This window comes from Mesoplodon mirus, assembly GCF_964341445.2.
Source record: "Mesoplodon mirus genome assembly, contig: HAP1_SCAFFOLD_4093, whole genome shotgun sequence".
Lineage (NCBI taxonomy): Eukaryota > Metazoa > Chordata > Mammalia > Artiodactyla > Ziphiidae > Mesoplodon > Mesoplodon mirus.
The window spans coordinates 5,827-21,617 of NW_028293796.1; the positions used below are offsets into that span (position 1 = coordinate 5,827).

The 15,791-nt window shown below is 38.0% G+C and overlaps 1 pseudogene across 1 annotated transcript; it reads left to right on the forward strand.

The window, feature by feature from the left end:
• The first annotated feature begins 14,606 nt into the window (after nucleotides 1-14,606).
• Nucleotides 14,607-15,499, forward strand: LOC309798008 (small ribosomal subunit protein uS5-like; annotated as a pseudogene). Its single transcript has one exon. The product of its transcript is annotated as a small ribosomal subunit protein uS5-like (transcript).
• The last annotated feature ends 292 nt before the right edge of the window (nucleotides 15,500-15,791 follow it).

Sequence of the window (15,791 nt, forward strand, 5' to 3'; positions counted from 1 at the left end):
CCAGAACATATGTTTCAGAATAGTTTTATTAGCAAGTGGAGAAGATGTCACTGTCCAAAATCTGTGGTGTGATTAGCATTATTGAATGGCAGGTTTTGTGTTACTCATGTTTATTTTATGCCTTTCCAAACCATCTGCTTCCTTGTGCTACGTCTTAGATAGTGAGAACAGTGACAGTAGAGATGTACAGTTCCACTACAATTCTAATGGTTTCTGACATTTTGGGTTTGGGTTTCTCTTTTTCTGAGTGTCCTAGACAAAACTGAGTAACATGGTCACTTCTTAGGAAACAAAGCTTAGAAATAATTCACTCATTCATTTAACTCAAATTTATTGAGTATTTATTCAGTGCTAGGTAGCAGACAAGAACCTGTGGTTACTGAGATGCATGATGAGACACTATTTCTACAATAGTCTAGTCAGGGAGACAGGGAGGCAAACACTGTAGTGTGAGAAGGTCTACTATAGAGTTAAGATAAAAGTATGATGGCATCAGGAAGAGAAAGTGAAAGCATTTGTTTCAAGAATGCATTGGAATCTTGAGCATTTAATTATCAATATAAGAGAAAAAAAGCTGCCAAAGAGTACTGCAGACCAAAGCACCTACATTGGTAGGTGTCCATAGAAATGTGAGAGAGATTGTTGTTGAGAAATTTTAATTACTTTGGTTTGGCTGAAATACAGGGTATGCATGGGAAAGCAGGAGAGAATGAGACTTCGCAACTTGATAACAATTGCTGGTACCTATTGAGCCCTTAGTACATGGCAACTACTGTACACCTATTCTCTTATTTAATCCTTCCAACAAATTGTTAGACTGAAACAATTTTCTTAATTTTCTTATTTTACAGATTAGAAAGCTGAGTTTCAGAGTTTAAGTGGTATGTTGACTCAGTGCTCTCATAGAACAGTCAAACCAGGTAATTCTGGAACGTTTAATATTGGGACTATTTATAAAGCTGTAGACACGGTTTAAACCAATGGATCTCAAAGTATTGTCCCTAGACAGGCATTATCTGCATCAGTTGAGTTTCTGTCAGAAACACAAATTCTCAGGTTCTATTCCAGAGCTACTGAATCCAAAACTCTGGGGGTGAGGCCACACAATCTCTAGTCTAACAAGCCCTATAAGTGACGCCGATTCATGCTGAAGTTTGAGAACCACAGATCTAGGGAAGCAAACATGGATGGTGCAGTGCTATGTGGCTGGTAACACAGGGGAAGATGCATCACCATGATGTCTAAAAGAAAAGGCAGTTGTCAGAAGCACTGATACTCTTAAGCCTTCCTGAAACGTCCTTTTGGTTGAAAATTATATTAATTGTGGTTCCCATGATATGTTTTTTTTTTCTTTTTCTTCTTCTTCATTTCTGACAATAAACAGAAGCCTTCAGGGATTCAGTAAAGAGATCGGGGCTTGAATTTCAATTTAGCAATTACTAACTGTGTAATCTTAAACAATTTCCTTATACCCCCTGATGCTAAATCTTTGTTGTTTTTCACCTATTAAATGATTTTAATATTAGTTTTAACTTACCCCATAAGGTTTTTTTTGTAAAATTTAAATGATTTAATATTTAGAAAAAGTTTAGGATAGCCTGTACTAAATATGTGTTATATGTTACCTATTGTTAATGATATCTTATTGCCACTGTTGCTATTATCATTATTATTATTCTTTCTCTGTTTTTTTTCCTAAGGCTCTACTTCCTCTCATGGTATTTCACTTGAAATTAGATTTTGCTTTTCATTTTATACATATATCCCAGGTTATTTTTACTAGTATCTATTCTGTGTAACCCTCAATCTGTATGTTCAGCTCCATTTATCTTTTAAATTCTAAACTTTTATATGTAACAACATACTAAACAGCTCATATTGCTTATAACATATACAGCATCTCTCTCTCTCTCTCTCTCTCTCTCTCTCTCTCTCTCTCTATATATATATATATATATATATAATCAATCAAGTAACCAACAACAGACAAATAATAAGAAGAATCCCCATTCATTTACCTGCCATCTGTGACAGAAATCTGGGAAGCTTCTTATACTCCTTCTTCTGCCTACAACTTAGTCATCTATAGATTTTAATAAATAAATCCCACAGATTTTAATAAATTAAACTCTTTTGCCATCTCCATTCCTGAAGCCTGAGTTCTTATCTCAGCCGGGTTAGCACAAAAGCTTTAAACACCTTCCTCCTCAAAAATATTGCCCAGTCCTACTGTTCTCCATTCTTCATCCCAATTAGAGTGTTTTTCCTCAATCCAAAACAGAAATCAAACAACCAATAAACACATAAATAAATAAGATTGTATAACTGCACTACTTAAAACTCTTTTAGGGTCCATATTACTTGTACGATACATTCTCAGCTGCTTAGCCTGACTTAGAGGGTAATTCTCTGACCCCGACCTACTCTTATGTAGAGGTTGCATGGCACAATGGTTGAGAGTAGGACTCCAGAGTCATATTGCCTGCATTTAAAACAGGCCTTCACCTCTTCTTGCTCATCATCTTCGGCATGTGTGACAGGCATCTTCTGTTTATCCCTCCTGATCTACACCCCATCCTTTACTTGCTCTGTGCCAGGGAGGCTGATATGTCTGGACCTCATCAGTTACCTTCCCTGTCCTCTGGTATCACTTGGATTTGGCCACTGTTGGCTACCATCACGAACTCTGTAAACTAGCAAGAGAGGGTTCCCTTCCTGTTGGGTTGCCAAAGGTTGATAGTGCCTGTCTACTGAAGGCCACAGCCCCTGTAATACAGATCTCTCAGGATTGCTTTTGCTGGGTTCTGTTAACTGCCTTCTTTTCTTTCGGGCTGAAGGGTGAGAGCATCGTCCTCTATGTTAACAGACCCTGTTCAGTTTGGGTAACTGGGATCTGGCTTTTTCTTGTTCTCTGAGCAATAAATGGGTATCTGCCTTAGAACAATGCCCAGTAACCACTTTGCTTTTGCCATACTTTTTAAGCACCACATTCTTTACCTTGAACCCCAGTTCCTGCAGGTCATCATTTGCCGTGACCTTTGCCATGAGGCTCCCTGATACAATGCCAGTCACGTCAATTCAGCCGCTTAATAGCTGTGACACTGACCCCTGACCTTCTTGGCCTTGCACCTGTCACCTCCCACTGGGATAACTGAGCAATGGTTTCGTTTCAAGGTCTCTACTACTTAATTGTCTGAAGTATTAGATGTCAACCCAGTCAAGTTCTAACAGTGAGAAATTTCAGCTCTGGATGATTTTTTTAAAAATCAGTCATTAGAATTTTGTTATTTTAAAAGATGATTCTGACTATATATAAGTGTTTTCCCCTTGAGCTCTCCTTAAGGAAGCCAGGATTTTTTTGGCAGTCCTTTCTCTTTTTTCTCTCTTCCAATCAACACCTTAGTCATCTTCTCAAGAGAATTCTGGTATCATGGGATTCACCCCTCTGCACCTTGATCAAAAATCTACTCTATTTTCTGCAGATATATGCCTAAGCCCTTTCCATTCACTTTATATAATTTAATCTCAAAAACATCCCTGTGAAATTGCTATCACTAGTATCCCTGTTTTACAAATGATAAAAGTGACACTCAGAAATCTTCTGAAATTTTCCCATGGTCAAAGAATCAGCCAATGGCAGAGAAAGAATTCTAAGTTTTCTCTGTTGAATACCCAAAGTATGAACTATTTTAATATAGTGACTCTGTTTAAAAAAATACAAGCTAAAATATTTCAAACCAGTAAGTAGCTTTACATTTCAAGGACAAAATCCAAAATCATCTGGCTCACGTATATTATATATTAAAGGGTAAACACTCCTTATGTTTAAAATAATGAGTTCCTTTTTCAGTTATGGGATGTTTGGAGTTCATAGAGTATGATCCAAGATGTCTTTTGTTACAAGTTTGACTTGAAGTCTTAGTGTTACATTTTATTCCTAATTCCAATTTCTTCTGGTCAGCTCTGTGCCCTGCCCTGGGGTTAGGCACCCATCAGGAAAATGTCTTTGGCAGTCTCCCTCCAACAGTAAACAGCTAAATTGGGAACATGTTTATTGTGTGGAGCCTCATCTCTGACATGTCTGGCCCATACCCCAGGACTGGGATTCTATTTAAGTCTCTATGACTAAGGTGCCAATTCTTCTTTATAGTAGAGATCTATCCTGAATTCCCTCTAACTAAATGTTTGTGGCTTCAAGCATTTTGCTTATCTATAAAAAATTCCCATTACAGAAATGGATGTTTCTTGCCATGATTCAGGCCCTCTTCCAAACAGGTTGATACTTAGAACCATGGAATTTCACCATTTAACTGACTTTGAAGATTATTTCATGACACAGTTGGTCCAGTAATCATGTAAGCCTGGAACTGGGGGAGAGGGAGAATTGTCTATCCTCAACAACATTCCATCTTTCCCAGAAAAAGAGATGTGACCCAGATCCAAAGTGAATCCATCTAACCAGCAGTTAACTTCCCATTTTCTTCATCATCTTGTGTGTCAGTTGTCCTATTTTCCTATTATATATTCATCCACTCTTCCTTCATTTTTTCTTTGTCTGAATTTATAACTTATTTGCTTCTTCTATTTGAAAACAACAAAACCCACAAAAACAAATATTTTCTTTTAACCCTGAATCCTATTAGCTTCTGCTTCATCTCTTAGCTTTGTTTACTGCCAACCTCTTGAAAGTACTGGTTTAAAACTTGATGTTTCTGCTTCCTTTCAGGTCAATCATCTCAATACCCTCCTGGATCCCCTCTGAATCTATTCCTCAGTGCAGATACTCCTCACCTCCTCACTTGGAGCTCCTTGAATTTCTTGTTTGCAACAGGACTAATCCTGTATGTGAGGGACACATCACCCTAGAGAGGGCAATTAGAAGGTCATGCTCATCTGGACTGATTGGGATCCATTTGGAGGGGTCTGGACTATGTGATAATGATATTGCAAGTCCTCTCTTTTGCGGTGCAATATATTTCTGACAACAAAAACTCCTGCTGACAGAATTGGAAAAATTTGAGCCACATGGATTTGCGCTACATGCATTCTACCATCCCCATTAATTTTCTGTATCTTGTATTTGTCATTTCATGTATTTTTCCTAGAGTACAAACTATTCTTCTTAACATCGGCTGTAGCACTACACCTTAACTTCAGTAAAGAGAGCCCAAAATAAAACTAAAACAATGAAAATAAACTATAATAAACATCTGGATGAAAATATCCAAGAGAAAATAATGGTATTATTCTTTTCTATGACAAAAACAATTGGTTTCCAAAACAAAACAAAACAGTGCCTAAGAGGAGGTAAAGGAGGTGAGAAAGTGGCTTTCATATAAACCCTCAGGACCAGAGCACTTGGTTTCATTTTTCACCATGATTTTGAATTTCTACTCTCAGTCCTACTTTCTCACTCCCATTTTGTTTTGTTTTTATTATTGTATGCCTTTTTGTTGTAGTACACTTAAATCTTTGAGGGGAAGTGAGGCAATGAACAAATAAATGCATAACAAGTAAGACATACTGACAGTTTTATTCTTCTAAATATGAAAGGAATACTGACTTAAGGCAGCATCCTCCTGGGTCAGAGGGTGAGGTGATCATTTGAGGAGTATTTGTATGAGGAAATATCCTGGGGTGGATGTGGTGCTCACGTCATAGGAACAGTAAGGACACAGAATAAAAACAGTCGGGAGGTTAAGGCATTTGTGACTATATTTTTTACACAGCAGCTCTGATGTTAAAATTAAGCATAATGTGAAGAAAATCAATGACTTTTCTTGCAATAATTTGTTTTCATTTTTTTTTTCCCCTCTTGGCTGTAAGAAGGTACCTATTTTATTTTTTTAAGTCCCTCTGAGGAATCTTGCATCCCAGTCCCCCAAAAGGGGCAGTATTACCAAAATACCTTAGAGTTGCCCCTCCATGAACTCGGGTGGCCTCTGCTCTTGGTAGGAAAAAAAATATATCATCAATCTAATTTCAGAGGCCGATGAGAATAAAACTTTTACTGGGCTTCATCAGCCAGACCTTAGATTGAAATGTGGGCCCATTTCACTCTCTATTTCATACTTATCTTTCAAAAGTCATGGAGAAGGCTGCAAAAGTCAGTATCCAACTGAAATCCTGAATTAAAATTGTTTACAGTTGCCTGGTACAGTAATTAATCTGAAATCATTACTTGTCATTACCTGGCTCCCTGAATATGCATTCAATTAGTTAGGAACTTAGATAAGGAGTGCTATTAGCACAATTAAATATTCCTCACAAATTCCATTGGCTGAATCTGAACATTTCGTTTTAATAGAGTCACTGACAACTGGAATGTTTACACAGGAATAGGTCCCATGGTCTGGATAATAAGTCTGGTGAGGAATAAGTGAAGGGATTTTGCAATTTTGAATCACAAAGAGAAGATTAAATCTCTTATCAACATTGGAAGATCAACAGAGAGAGAAGGAAGTTGTCCAGGGATGTGTTACTAGTGATGGCAAAGCTAGAAACAAATTATAGAATTACAAAAAGGCACACTTAAGATCAATGAAAGAGAACTAACTCTGTGCAATGTGATAGGCTGATTGTAAAGTCCCCAACCCTGGTGGATGATCCCAAGTCAGCAATGTCAAAGAATGACTCCCACTTCCATAGCCTAATTGCAGATGCCATTGAAACTGGGCTGGGGGCAGCGCTGCCCATGATGTCTATAACATTCTCCACTTGACGGTCCTGGAGACTAGAGTTACCCAATAATGCAAAAGGTCAAAAATCACTTCTATCAAAAGGATTTATTCATTCACTCAGAAACAGAGTGAGCTATGTCAAAAGAAAAATGGTTTTCCTTGTTTGGGCAGTACTCTTTATAGTTGGGTTTAAATTGACTCCCATAATGTAAACTGAGACTAACTTGCAGTCTAATTCCAATTGTTTTCATTGAAGAGAATTATCAGAAGCCACAGTTTGGCAGAACATTCAGCTTATTCAATGAAGAAATTGATAAGGCAAAGAAAGGCAAGACTCTGGAGCCAACGGGGTGTGCAAATTCTCTGTGCTTTTTGGCTTTGTTAGAAAAACCTCCACCCATCTTACAACTATCTTTTACAACATATCCTAGACACTGTGATGTTTGGGTACTAGTCTATGCAGCTAACATAGGGACAATTGTGTCCCTTCCTTTAGGGACTTAATACACCTGAGGGAGAACCCTATGTGCAAACATAAAATTTCCACAGAGAACTGTAAGCACTGAAATTTTAAGTATAAAATAAGCAGTTCCCTGCCCTCACTTATCTCAGGTTTTTCCATCTGTAAACAGAGTGTTGATCCTTTAAGAAGGCTTTCCAGTTCCGAAATAATTATGACTAGTACTTAATCATCAGCTACCTGGAGCTATGACCTGCACCCTCACCGGAAGGTGGGCTTCCCAAGACATCAGTAGAATCCCACTGCAGCTTCCAGGCACATGGTAGAACAACGAATCTCTATTAGTGTTATAAACTTACTGTGTGTTTGCAATGGTGAACATCTCACCTCAACAGTTGACTTATGTCTGCTTTTTAAACAACTGCAACAGATGGTTGACACTTGAACAGAATACATAATTACTTTGCAATCTAACACTTCATTCTTATTTGTTCTTTCTCAAAGGAGAGAAGCTGTGCCTTATGCCATTGGGTCTAATCTGTTAGTTTAATCAGAAGCAGTGCTAGGAAAGCTCTCAAGAGAGATGAGCTGTGGGAGGATTCCTAATCCCAGCCTTTCGGGGACATTAAAAAAAGCTGGTGGGGTAGGGTGGTGGAGAGAGAAATCTTAGTACTTTTTAAAAACACATGCCTCATTCTCATTTGTGTTCCAGATGAGGAAAAAGTTTTTATAAATGTTTTTTCTCATTTCTTCCACTTCACCTCCCTTAGCCTCAATTTCTTCATCTGGGTTTGTAATCCCTAACTCAGAGGCTGCTCTGAATAGTAAGTGGAATAACTCCTGGAAAGACCTAGCATAGAGCTTGGCATATAGTGGACACTCCACAAATATCGCTATGGATAAATTTAGGTGAAACTAAAGGGGCATCAACTCCTACTTGTTCTGACACTGTTAATGTGATTCAAGTTAAGTCCTTGCACCCGCCCACTCAACCAGTGACCTTTCTCAAACCCACATTTCAGGAAGAAGCCTCCATCAATATTTCTCTCCCTCTTTTATGGAATCTCTTCTGCAAACATTGCTTCTCCACACTCTTAACCAAGGCAGATCCTAGGTTGGCATAAGTCCCTGGAAACCCAGAAATCCATCTACACTTCTTTACTCAACCGTTCTTATTCTCCATGCGAATCTATTCCAAATTCCACTCCCTTTGCTGATTCAAGAAATCTTAAATCAAATATGCTCCTTCCAAAGTTTACATTTATAGGATAGTGCTATTGTCACCTTACTTGTTTTATGTGTGATACATTCATGGGGATTTTGATAAATTCACCTATCTCAAGCTTGTCAGAGAACTATGCTGTTTCAGAGAACAAAACAAAAATCTATGACTGAAAGGCAGAGGGTTGTCAAAAAATGGAATTTGGTGTATCAGAAGAAAACAATTCTACTTCACCCAAAGTATCCTAAAGCTTTCATATGACCCTTGACCAGCGATAATACCATATTTATTTTGGAAAAGATTACATGCCATCACCACACTAAAATTTGGTAATCCAATGAATTTATGCAACTGAAGAAGGCAATGGAATTTAAAGTCTTTAGGAAAAGGGCAGCAAAGTACCATCTAGAATAATTTACAAAATGTAAAGAAAAGACATTAGGTAATATAAAACATATAGAAAGCTAATTGGAGGGGTCTTAAAAATTCAATCACCATAGAGGAGAAATGCATATTTATTGAGTTCTATGCTAAGTAATTCACATATTTCACACACAAGAAATGTGGTAACATATGCAACGTTCTTAGTATAGAGGGTGGCATGTAGTGAAGGCTTAGTAGAGGCTGAGTACTATCATCTCACTCAATTTCAGAAACATTTCTGTTTTGCAGATGAAGAAAATTGGTCTCTGAATATATGGGCAGCCAGGCAAACTTCATAAAAAGAGAATGTGGTGAAATCAGGATTCCAAGTGTATCTTCCAGACATTAAATATCATCCATTTTTTTCTGCTGTGCTACACGACTTGCCATTTGAGCTAAGAAAGAGGACTTTTCTTTCAGAGAATGCCCCATTACTCATTCACACCTTATCTTGGCAGATGCAAACACAATTCCATCAGAGGTAGAAGACACTTGAAATCTGCTTCCAAGTGATACTTAAGCCCATTGTGAGAATTTTAGTGCACTTCAAGTATATTCACTCATTCAACAAATATATAATGAACATCCTACTGTATGTCAGGAACTATTCTAGGCACATTTGCAGCACAACACCCCAGAACTCCTCCTGCTCATCCCAGTCAACACACTCTCCAGAGAAACCACTCTTCTGATGTCTATCAGCATATATTAATTTTGCCTGTTCTTGAACTTCATAAAGTTTGAATTAGACAGGCTGTACTCTTTCTTGACTGGTTTCTTCCACACGGCATTTTATGCTTTACTTTTAATTTAGCATTATACAATAAATGGTTTCCTTCAGCAAATTTCATTCAACAGAGACTTATGGAGTGTTAACCAGGTGATACACACTGACACAGACACTGTGCAGGAATATTCATTATACCCATTATTATTTAACAATATATTGAGGTTCCAACAAATAAAATAAGAAGGAAAAGTTTTTTAAAAAGATAAAACACTTGGAGGAGATTAAAATAACCTCTTGCTTTGTTGGTGAGGTGACTGCTTACCTAGAGAATCTTAAAATATTATACTAGAATTAATGCAATATTTGGTAAGGTGATGGAGAAATACATTTAACAATAGTCTTTTTCTGTTGTAACAATGCACTTCTAGAAATCAAAATCGACTTTCTCATTTTTCAAGGTATTATTGGACATGAATGCCCATGTATTTGTCCTTCTTGACACATAGGGATAAGTAAGTTAACAAAAGAAACAAAACCCTTGACCTCATTGAACACATATTCTAGAGAGGATAAATAAAATATAATCTATAAACACAATAAGTTAAATTGTACGGTAGGCTATAACTTGAAAAGTATGTTAGAAGTGGAAAATTAAGCAAGGTAGGGGGAAATTGCCAATGCACAGGGAGTACAGTTCTAAATGGAGAGGTCATACTCTCAAGCTACCTTAATCAAATCAGTATAACACTGGATGGGGAAAAAACGGTCATGGAAAAAGAAAAGAAGATCCAGACTTGGCTTTAAATATGTATCATAATTTAAGGTATAATAGAGATGTTATTTTAATTTAGAGGAAAGAGAAGTGTGCTATTTATAAAATAAAGCTGGAACAATCATTATCCATCTAGAAGTTAATAAAAGTGGACCACTCTGCTATACTATGCAGAAAAAATAAATCCCATTTAGGATAGATCCCAAACCTAAATGTAAAAATAATGATAATAACAAAATGATGTAAAAAATCTCTCATGAAAAACTAGAAAGATAATACATCCTTCATTCCTACATATTTATTGCACCTTGTTTATGCTCAGTGTTTGAGGCACATAAATGAACAAAACACAGAATTCTATGTTTAATAAGTAGCAGACAATAAATAACAAGCAAAATAAACAATTATATGATTGATTTTGTCAGGAAATAACAAATGCTATAGAAAAAAAGGAATAAAGAGCATAAAGCAGTGAAAGAGAGGCTGTGAATGCTGAAGCCAGAGTGGGTGGGCAGAGAGTAGGTCAGATTACAATACTAATTAATGCCAAAAGATAGGACTGAAAATGTGGCACTTGAGCGAAGACTTGAGGAAGGTGAACTAGTTATTCAGGCAGATTCCTTGGACAAGAGAACCCTGAGCAAAGTCAAGAGTTGATATAAAGGTTCTAATGTGGGAGTGCGCCTTGGGTCTTTAAGGAAAAGCAAGGTAGGTATGTGGCTACAAGAAACTGAGGGGGGTGGCGGAGGGGGATTGAGAGATAGAATTGAATCAGGTCACATAGAGCATTGTAGGCTCTTTTAAGAACTTCATGTATATCCATTACATCTGAAAAACTAGAAATCAAGTCCTATTTGACAAGATAGAAATGATAAATCTTACTGATTTACATACCATAAAAAAGGAAATAGACAAAACAATAGATTTGGAAAAAAGTATTTGCAATACATAAGATTCACTATATCTATACTATACACTAAATAGAATAATGCAACAAGAGTATTGAAGACAATTCACAAAAGAAAAAAACAGAACAGTTCAACAGGTATATGAAGAGTTTATCTACTTTCTAATAGTTAAGTCAATGAAAATAGTGACATATAGATATATGTCTGTAAGACTGGAATAAATTAATAAAAAAGCTATAATTCTAATCACTGGCTAAGATTCACAGTTACACTTCGTAGTAGACATATGAATCAATTCATTTTAAAGCAGTTTGTCAACATCTAGTAAGATTAATGACATTTATGGAAACTATAATTTTAAGTGATTGCTTTTACACCTTTGTAAGTCTTTTTATCATAATCAATTCAAATATTTATATAAAATTTGACTCTACAACCTGATTGTGTATATATGTGTGTTTGTGTATGTGTGTGTAAAAGAGTGCCTGTGTGCACACATACTCATATAGGTGTTCTTGGATGGGCTCAACATTGGAAAAAGATGCCCAGTGATTTTGGCTTTGGCACCAGAACCCTGGTTTAGTCATAAACTTGTCTGTTTTGTTTTATACATAATAATATACATATAAGCATGCATAAGTATATATATTTTTAGATTTATATTTCATATATATACAAGTAATTTTGGCATAAAAATTCAAGCTTACAAAAACAGGCTTTCTTGTATTCCAATATTCATTTTTTGTTGTTGTTGTGGAAACTAAGGCCCAAAGAAACAACCAACTTTACAGAGTCTGTGAATAATAAAGCCAGACATAGCTCTTTTTCTTTCTTTTTTAAAAAATCATGCCAATGTTCTTTTTTGGAAAAAAGAGCCTGAGAATTTTGAATTAGATGTGTTCACATAATATATTGCTTGCTTGTCTTCTCTTAGTCCACTCTAGATTTTTTCCACTGTGTTCCAGAGTCTCCCAAACTTTTTAAAGTTATATTATTTAGAATTTATTAGTTAGAATATTTAGAATTTATTTCTAAAGCTGAAATAAAGCACCATGCAAAAGTTCTCTGTACTGGGCTTCCCTGGTGGCGCAGTGGTTGAGAGTCCGCCTGCCGACACGGGTTCGTGTCCCGGTCCAGGAGGATCCCACATGCCGTGGAGCAGCTGGGCCCATGACCCATGGCCGCTGAGCCTGCACGTCCGGAGCCTGTGCTCCGCAACGGGAGAGGCCACAACAGTGAGAGGCCCGCGTACCGCCAAAAAAAAAAAAAAAAGTTCTCTGTACTGAGGACAAATGTGTTGATTATTGTGTTACATTTCCCATTATAGGAACATCACAGAGAAACATCTGGACAACAAGTGGCCATGGAGTAGAAATGGAGAATTACTGGGAAATGTCCCTTGGACAAGGGACAAAGGATTCTGAAGGCACTGATGCCAAAAAATTCATATCAGAAAAGAGCAAAGAAAGAGAATTTTGTCCCAAGATTTTTTTTAAAATGACAAATACAAATATCAACAAAGGTCCACAGATGTTTTAAATTTGATTCCAAGTGGAAAAAAAGTCTTCCAGTCTTGTTGAACACTCTCTTTAGGCAATAAAGCTTACATTTATTTACAACCTCACACTTAATCATCCTGATCTATGTCTAGATTTATATAAAGAAAATAGCCAAGACCAAGAGAAGGGAAGCAACTTGCCTAAGGTCACAGAGTCAGCTATCAGCACTTCTAGAACTGGACTTGTATGTTCTGACACATTCATTATCCCATCCCTTTCCTCACGGAATAACCTGGGGTGAGATCTTGAAAGACTGCAGAAAACGGAGAACCCATAGTTCCAGGGACACAAAAGTAAAACGAAAGCATTTTCAAATATACCTACTATAACTGAGCAGAACACATCTTCTGCAATGCTGATATCAGCTTTTTATTTCTGGCCACAGATAAAAGTTACATGCTGTACATCACCACTGAGGACATAGCTTCTTGAGGGTGGAAGACTGATGATTCATCTCCTACTATTTTGTATCTTTTTGACTTCATAATACATATTTTTTTTCACTGAGCTTTGAGCACTTTGAAATCATGAAATATATCTTTGATTTTTGGTCCTTGGGGCAAGCTTAATATGATCACAAAGTAGATGTGGATAAATGAATGAATGATTGAATGATTGAATGAATGGGTGCATTTCCAACTTACAAGTGCAAAAACACTTCTACTTGTGGACATGTGACCTCAGGAAGTTGTTGGTGACTCCCAAGCGCTTAATCACTGAAATCACTTATTATCATATATGTGTGTGTATGTGTGTGTATGTGCACACTGACAGTCGCTTCCCCAGTGTTGTCAGTCAGAATCATTCAATACTTAGGGCACTTTATGTTTTGGTATGACTTCAGAATAAATGTATCTTCTTGAGCCACTGATCATCTTTGATTTGAAATACAATTTGGGGGAGGCTATCATAGGTAAGTTACTATGCCAGGTGCTAGGAATAAAATAGGCAAAAACAATTTCTCTACATGTGTAGAAACTCAGAGATAAGTTTAGGACAAATACGTACAAGGAACTAGAGAGCACTAAGAAGGGCTTTGGACTTGTATTTGGATGTGAGACCTGAAGGATGAATATAAACTGTGCATGCAGAGACGGTGGGCATAGGAGTAGGCAGTGGACTATTTGGGGAAGCTTTTACAGACTGATGGATCTTCATGTGTGAATGGCACATGGTACATGAGAAGATCTGAGAGAAGATATACTTTCATGAATGTGGAGTGTCTATGTTTACTTGGAATGATAGGAAGAAGGAGATAAAATCTGAGAGCAAAGAGAAAATAAACTCTGAGAGATAGGAGAAAAAAGCCATAAAATCTGAGAATAAGCAGTACCAAATCGCAAACAGCCTTGTAAACTTAGCCTAATATCTTATACTTTATCAAGGGCTTTGAAGGTTATTGAATGGTTTCAAGTAGGGGGTGCAGTGTTATCTTCAGATTGCTTTTGAGAAAGATTACTCTGCTGTGTGAAAACATGGTGAGATGGGCAACACTGAAAGGAGAAGATATGTTTCTTCATGAAAGATGCTAACACAGTTGGAAACCAGCAGGGTGTGTTTGAAATGGGTCCTGTACCATTTGATACAATAGTGCAGGTAGGATTTGAGACAGAGTCAAACACAGAGCCTGGCACAAAATATGCTGCAAAATATCTCAGTTTCTCCCCACTCACTTCTAATTTCCTCCTTTTCTCTTGTCCTATAATTTTCTTAAGTGCTATTATACGTTGCTTATGTTATGTCTGTTTTATGTATGTGTGTGGGAGAGTGGGGTAAGAATTGGCCTACCTACAGTCAAATCTCCAGGCAGCACCGAGTCTTCCAAGAATAACATTCCACTTCTTATCCGTAAAAACACGAAACGGCGTATGACGCTGGTGCTGCGGGAGGGCCCGGGGGCCCTGGGGGCCCTGGAATGGGAGGCCAAGGTGGCTTCCTCAGAGGCTTCAGCCGAGGGGTTCTGGGCTGGGGCCAAGGCCACGGAGCTCACAGAGGCAAGGCCAAGGACGAGGAGTGGCTCCCTGTCACCAAGCTGGGCCGCCTGGTCAAGGACATGAAGATCAAGTCCCTGGAGGAGATCTATCTCTTCTCTCTACCCATCAAGGAATCTGAGATCATTGACTTTTTCCTGGGGGCATCCCTCAAGGACGAGGTTTTGAAGATTATGCCTGTGCAAAAGCAGATCTGTGCTGGCCATCGGACCAAGTTCAAGGCATTTGTTGCCATTGGGGATTACAACAGACAATGCGGTTTGGGTGTCAACTGCTCTAAGGAGGTAAGCCACTGCCATCCGTGGGGCCATCATTCAGGCCAAGCTCTCCATCGTCCCAGTGCAGCAAGGCTACTGGGGGAACAAGATTGGCAAGCCCCATACCATCCCTTGCAAGGTGACTGGCCGCTGTGGCTCTGTGCTGGTGTGCCTCATCCCTGCCCCCAGGGGCACTGGCATCGTTTAGCCCCTGTGCCCAAGAAGCTGCTGATAATGGCTGGAATTGACAACTGCTACATCTCTGCCAGGGGCTGCACCACCACCCTGGGCAATTTCGCCAAGGCCACTTTTGATGCCACTTCCAAGACCTACAGTTATCTCACTCCTGATCTCTGGAAAGAGACAGTGTTCACCAAGTCTCCATATCATGAATTTGCTGAACATCGTGTAAAGACCCACACCAGAGTTTCCATGCAGAGGATGCAGGTGCCAGCTGTAGCCACCACATAGTTTTATATGAGAAAAATAAAGTGAATGAAGCTGGTTTTAAAAAACAAAATCACACTTCAGCTCTTTTAATGCCCTTTTAATTTCTTTTTAGTTCTATTTTGAATAGGACTCTCTCTCTCCAGGTGTTCCTTATCATGGGTGGGAAAAAAGAAAGGGGAGAAAGTTATGATTGTCCTTTCCTCCAGTCTCTGAGTGTGACATTGTTCTGTCCATATACAATCTCCCCAATTTTCAGGTATACATAGAGGTCAAGGAAGACGTTTTTATCATCCTTTGCCTTATATGTCCTTATTATCTGTGATCTTCTTAACAAGAACC